Source organism: Staurois parvus, unplaced genomic scaffold, assembly GCF_062004578.1.
Source record: "Staurois parvus isolate SC_StPar_1 unplaced genomic scaffold, SC_StPar_1.0 ptg002946l, whole genome shotgun sequence".
In the NCBI taxonomy this organism is placed as follows: domain Eukaryota; kingdom Metazoa; phylum Chordata; class Amphibia; order Anura; family Ranidae; genus Staurois; species Staurois parvus.
Window position 1 is genome coordinate 42,501 of NW_028320742.1, and position 5,000 is coordinate 47,500.

Sequence of the window (5,000 nt, forward strand, 5' to 3'; positions counted from 1 at the left end):
CTCAATCTTCTGATCCGAAGTCAGACGCCTTATCCATTAGGCCACGCGGTCTGCCGCAGCTCTTGCTCAACTTTGTGGCATGCGGACTAGGCCACCGGTTAAGGTTGACCTCTGACCTTTTCCAATACTCGCTTTGCTCCAGTGGATTTGCTAGACAAGATGTGAAAAGTTTGACTTGGTGCCAAGGTCATGCTTTAGGAAGGTCATTTGCAAGAGGTCCTAGGTGCACAGGGTTAATACAGCCCCTTCATGTTGCTAAGTGATTCCTAGAGCCCCACGTGTAGAGAACATTTCAAGAGGAAGGACAGGGAAGTCGGTGTCTCTTGTCAGGATGGCCGAGTGGTCTAAGGCGCCAGACTCAAGAGTTCCCTTCTTCACATTGCGTGTGTGTTCTGGTCTCCAAATGGAGGCGTGGGTTCAAATCCCACTTCTGACAATCACATTTACTTTACTCTGCAACCGCTTAGCTTTTCGGGGCTACCACAGAAACAACACTGCCCAAAACAAGGAAAGGAACACTTTTAAAGCACGTCACATCTCAATGGACAAACGTGGCATGCTGGATATCTGGACTTACATGCTGGAGATCATCTTCTCTGCCTCTGCCAGTGCTCATCCTGTTCCTCCTTGCACAAAGAAGCAGATACCGGTCCTGCTGATGGCTTAAGGACCTTCCACGGCCCTGTCCAGCTCTCCTAGATTAACTGCCTGTCTCCCGGAATCTCCTCCACGCTCGTGAGACTATGCTGGGAGACATAGCAACCCTGCTGGCAATGGCATGTATTGATGTGCCATGCTGGAGGAGTTAGACTGCCTGTGCAACCTCTGTAGGGTCCAGGGATCGCCTCATGCTACCAGTAGTGACACGGACGCTAGCCAAATGCAAAACTAGTGAAAAACGCTCTGAAAAATAAAAAGATGAGCAGGGAAAAAACTGTATGTCAGTGGCCTCCACCTGTAAAACCATTTCTCTTTTGGGGGTCATCTCATTGTTGCCCGTCCAGTGCACCTGTTGTTGATTTCATTAACACCAAAGCAGCTGAAAGTGATTAACAAAGCCCTGTGCTACTTAACTGACCAGATCAATAGCCCTGGAGTTTCATTGACTTGATACTATACTCTGAGTAAAAAGTCTTCCTTGAATTTTTTGGAGCAGGGTTCATGAAGATCAGAGAGTTGTGAGAGCTTTGCCAGGCCATGCTGTTAAATGTGACACTTGTGCTTGGGCCAAGAATAAATGGAGTGAGAATTTCACAAGTAAGGGCCAGTGGAATTGAAGAGCAACAAAGACACCGACCACGAAGGGACTTGAACCCTCAATCTTCTGATCCGAAGTCAGACGCCTTATCCATTAGGCCACGCAGTCTGCCGCAGCTCTTGCTCAACTTTGTGGCATGCGGACTAGGCCACCGGTTAAGGTTGACCTCTGACCTTTTCCAATACTCGCTTTGCTCCAGTGGATTTGCTAGACAAGATGTGAAAAGTTTGACTTGGTGCCAAGGTCATGCTTTAGGAAGGTCATTTGCAAGAGGTCCTAGGTGCACAGGGTTAATACAGCCCCTTCATGTTGCTAAGTGATTCCTAGAGCCCCACGTGTAGAGGACATTTCAAGAGGAAGGACCGAAAAGTTGGTGTCTCTTTTCAGGATGGCCAAGTGGTCTAAGGCGCCAGACTCAAGAGTTCCCTCTTCACATTGCGTGTGTGTTCTGGTCTCCAAATGGAGGCGTGGGTTCAAATCCCACTTCTGACAATCGCATTTACTTTCCTCTACAACAACCGCAACCGCTCAGCTTTTCGGGGCTACCACAGAAACAACACTGCTCAAAACAAGGAAAGGAACACTTTTAAAGCACGTCACATCTCAATGGACAAACGTGGCATGCTGGATATCTGGACTTACATGCTGGAGATCATCTTCTCTGCCTCTGCCAGTGCTCATCCTGTTCCTCCTTGCACAAAGAAGCAGATACCGGTCCTGCTGATGGCTTAAGGACCTTCCACGGCCCTGTCCAGCTCTCCTAGATTAACTGCCTTTCTCCCGGAATCTCCTCCACGCTCGTGAGACTATGCTGGGAGACATAGCAACCCTGCTGGCAATGGCATGTATTGATGTGCCATGCTGGAGGAGTTAGACTGCCTGTGCAACCTCTGTAGGGTCCAGGGATCGCCTCATGCTACCAGTAGTGACACGGACGCTAGCCAAATGCAAAACTAGTGAAAAACGCTCTGAAAAATAAAAAGATGAGCAGGGAAAAAAATGTATGTCAGTGGCCTCCGCCTGTAAAACCATTTCTCTTTTGGGGGTCATCTCATTGTTGCCCGTCCAGTGCACCTGTTGTTGATTTCATTAACACCAAAGCAGCTGAAAGTGATTAACAAAGCCCTGTGCTACTTAACTGACCAGATCAATAGACCTGGAGTTTCATTGACTTGATACTATACTCTGAGTAAAAAGTCTTCCTTGAATTTTTTGGAGCAGGGTTCATGAAGATCAGAGAGTTGTGAGAGCTTTGCCAGGCCATGCTGTTAAATGTGACACTTGTGCTTGGGCCAAGAATAAATGGAGTGAGAATTTCACAAGTAAGGGCCAGTGGAATTGAAGAGCAACAAAGACACCGACCACGAAGGGACTTGAACCCTCAATCTTCTGATCCGAAGTCAGACGCCTTATCCATTAGGCCACGCGGTCTGCCACAGCTCTTGATCAACTTTGTGGCATGCGGACTAGGCCACCGGTTAAGGTTGACCTCTGACCTTTTCCAATACTCGCTTTGCTCCAGTGGATTTGCTAGACAAGATGTGAAAAGTTTGACTTGGTGCCAAGGTCATGCTTTAGGAAGGTCATTTGCAAGAGGTCCTAGGTGCACAGGGTTAATACAGCCCCTTCATGTTGCTAAGTGATTCCTAGAGCCCCACGTGTAGAGGACATTTCAAGAGGAAGGACCGAAAAGTTGGTGTCTCTTTTCAGGATGGCCGAGTGGTCTAAGGCGCCAGACTCAAGAGTTCCCTCTTCACATTGTGTGTGTGTTCTGGTCTCCAAATGGAGGCGTGGGTTCAAATCCCACTTCTGACAATCGCATTTACTTTCCTCTACAACCACCGCAACCGCTCAGCTTTTCGGGGCTACCACAGAAACAACACTGCTCAAAACAAGGAAAGGAACACTTTTAAAGCACGTCACATCTCAATGGACAAACGTGGCATGCTGGATATCTGGACTTACATGCTGGAGATCATCTTCTCTGCCTCTGCCAGTGCTCATCCTGTTCCTCCTTGCACAAAGAAGCAGATACCGGTCCTGCTGATGGCTTAAGGACCTTCCACGGCCCTGTCCAGCTCTCCTAGATTAACTGCCTGTCTCCCGGAATCTCCTCCACGCTCGTGAGACTATGCTGGGAGACATAGCAACCCTGCTGGCAATGGCATGTATTGATGTGCCATGCTGGAGGAGTTAGACTGCCTGTGCAACCTCTGTAGGGTCCAGGGATCGCCTCATGCTACCAGTAGTGACACGGACGCTAGCCAAATGCAAAACTAGTGAAAAACGCTCTGAAAAATAAAAAGATGAGCAGGGAAAAAACTGTATGTCAGTGGCCTCCACCTGTAAAACCATTTCTCTTTTGGGGGTCATCTCATTGTTGCCCGTCCAGTGCACCTGTTGTTGATTTCATTAACACCAAAGCAGCTGAAAGTGATTAACAAAGCCCTGTGCTACTTAACTGACCAGATCAATAGCCCTGGAGTTTCATTGACTTGATACTATACTCTGAGTAAAAAGTCTTCCTTGAATTTTTTGGAGCAGGGTTCATGAAGATCAGAGAGTTGTGAGAGCTTTGCCAGGCCATGCTGTTAAATGTGACACTTGTGCTTGGGCCAAGAATAAATGGAGTGAGAATTTCACAAGTAAGGGCCAGTGGAATTGAAGAGCAACAAAGACACCGACCACGAAGGGACTTGAACCCTCAATCTTCTGATCCGAAGTCAGACGCCTTATCCATTAGGCCACGCAGTCTGCCGCAGCTCTTGCTCAACTTTGTGGCATGCGGACTAGGCCACCGGTTAAGGTTGACCTCTGACCTTTTCCAATACTCGCTTTGCTCCAGTGGATTTGCTAGACAAGATGTGAAAAGTTTGACTTGGTGCCAAGGTCATGCTTTAGGAAGGTCATTTGCAAGAGGTCCTAGGTGCACAGGGTTAATACAGCCCCTTCATGTTGCTAAGTGATTCCTAGAGCCCCACGTGTAGAGGACATTTCAAGAGGAAGGACCGAAAAGTTGGTGTCTCTTTTCAGGATGGCCAAGTGGTCTAAGGCGCCAGACTCAAGAGTTCCCTCTTCACATTGCGTGTGTGTTCTGGTCTCCAAATGGAGGCGTGGGTTCAAATCCCACTTCTGACAATCGCATTTACTTTCCTCTACAACCACCGCAACCGCTCAGCTTTTCGGGGCTACCACAGAAACAACACTGCTCAAAACAAGGAAAGGAACACTTTTAAAGCACGTCACATCTCAATGGACAAACGTGGCATGCTGGATATCTGGACTTACATGCTGGAGATCATCTTCTCTGCCTCTGCCAGTGCTCATCCTGTTCCTCCTTGCACAAAGAAGCAGATACCGGTCCTGCTGATGGCTTAAGGACCTTCCACGGCCCTGTCCAGCTCTCCTAGATTAACTGCCTTTCTCCCGGAATCTCCTCCACGCTCGTGAGACTATGCTGGGAGACATAGCAACCCTGCTGGCAATGGCATGTATTGATGTGCCATGCTGGAGGAGTTAGACTGCCTGTGCAACCTCTGTAGGGTCCAGGGATCGCCTCATGCTACCAGTAGTGACACGGACGCTAGCCAAATGCAAAACTAGTGAAAAACGCTCTGAAAAATAAAAAGATGAGCAGGGAAAAAACTGTATGTCAGTGGCCTCCGCCTGTAAAACCATTTCTCTTTTGGGGGTCATCTCATTGTTGCCCGTCCAGTGCACCTGTTGTTGATTTCATTAACAC

At 48.3% G+C, this 5,000-nt stretch overlaps 6 non-coding genes across 6 annotated transcripts in view; 2 read left to right on the plus strand and 4 right to left on the minus strand.

The window, feature by feature from the left end:
* The window catches only part of TRNAR-UCG (transfer RNA arginine (anticodon UCG)), a 73-nt gene extending 22 nt beyond the window's left edge, over positions 1-51 (minus strand). Inside the window, exon 1 of the tRNA in view lies at positions 1-51. This exon is cut by the window's left edge and continues 22 nt beyond it. This is a non-coding gene — a tRNA (tRNA-Arg).
* Positions 52-325: 274 nt separating this feature from the next.
* On the plus strand, positions 326-436 carry TRNAL-CAA (transfer RNA leucine (anticodon CAA)). The gene is made up of 2 exons: positions 326-363; positions 391-436. It is a non-coding gene; the product is annotated as a tRNA-Leu (tRNA).
* Positions 437-1,293: 857 nt separating this feature from the next.
* Positions 1,294-1,366, minus strand: TRNAR-UCG (transfer RNA arginine (anticodon UCG)). Its single transcript has one exon. It is a non-coding gene; the product is annotated as a tRNA-Arg (tRNA).
* A 1,250-nt stretch (positions 1,367-2,616) lies between these two features.
* On the minus strand, positions 2,617-2,689 carry TRNAR-UCG (transfer RNA arginine (anticodon UCG)). Its single transcript has one exon. It is a non-coding gene; the product is annotated as a tRNA-Arg (tRNA).
* A 274-nt stretch (positions 2,690-2,963) lies between these two features.
* TRNAL-CAA (transfer RNA leucine (anticodon CAA)) lies at positions 2,964-3,073 on the plus strand. Its single transcript has 2 exons — positions 2,964-3,001; positions 3,028-3,073. It is a non-coding gene; the product is annotated as a tRNA-Leu (tRNA).
* Positions 3,074-3,939: 866 nt separating this feature from the next.
* TRNAR-UCG (transfer RNA arginine (anticodon UCG)) lies at positions 3,940-4,012 on the minus strand. The gene has a single exon. It is a non-coding gene; the product is annotated as a tRNA-Arg (tRNA).
* Positions 4,013-5,000: the final 988 nt, after the last annotated feature.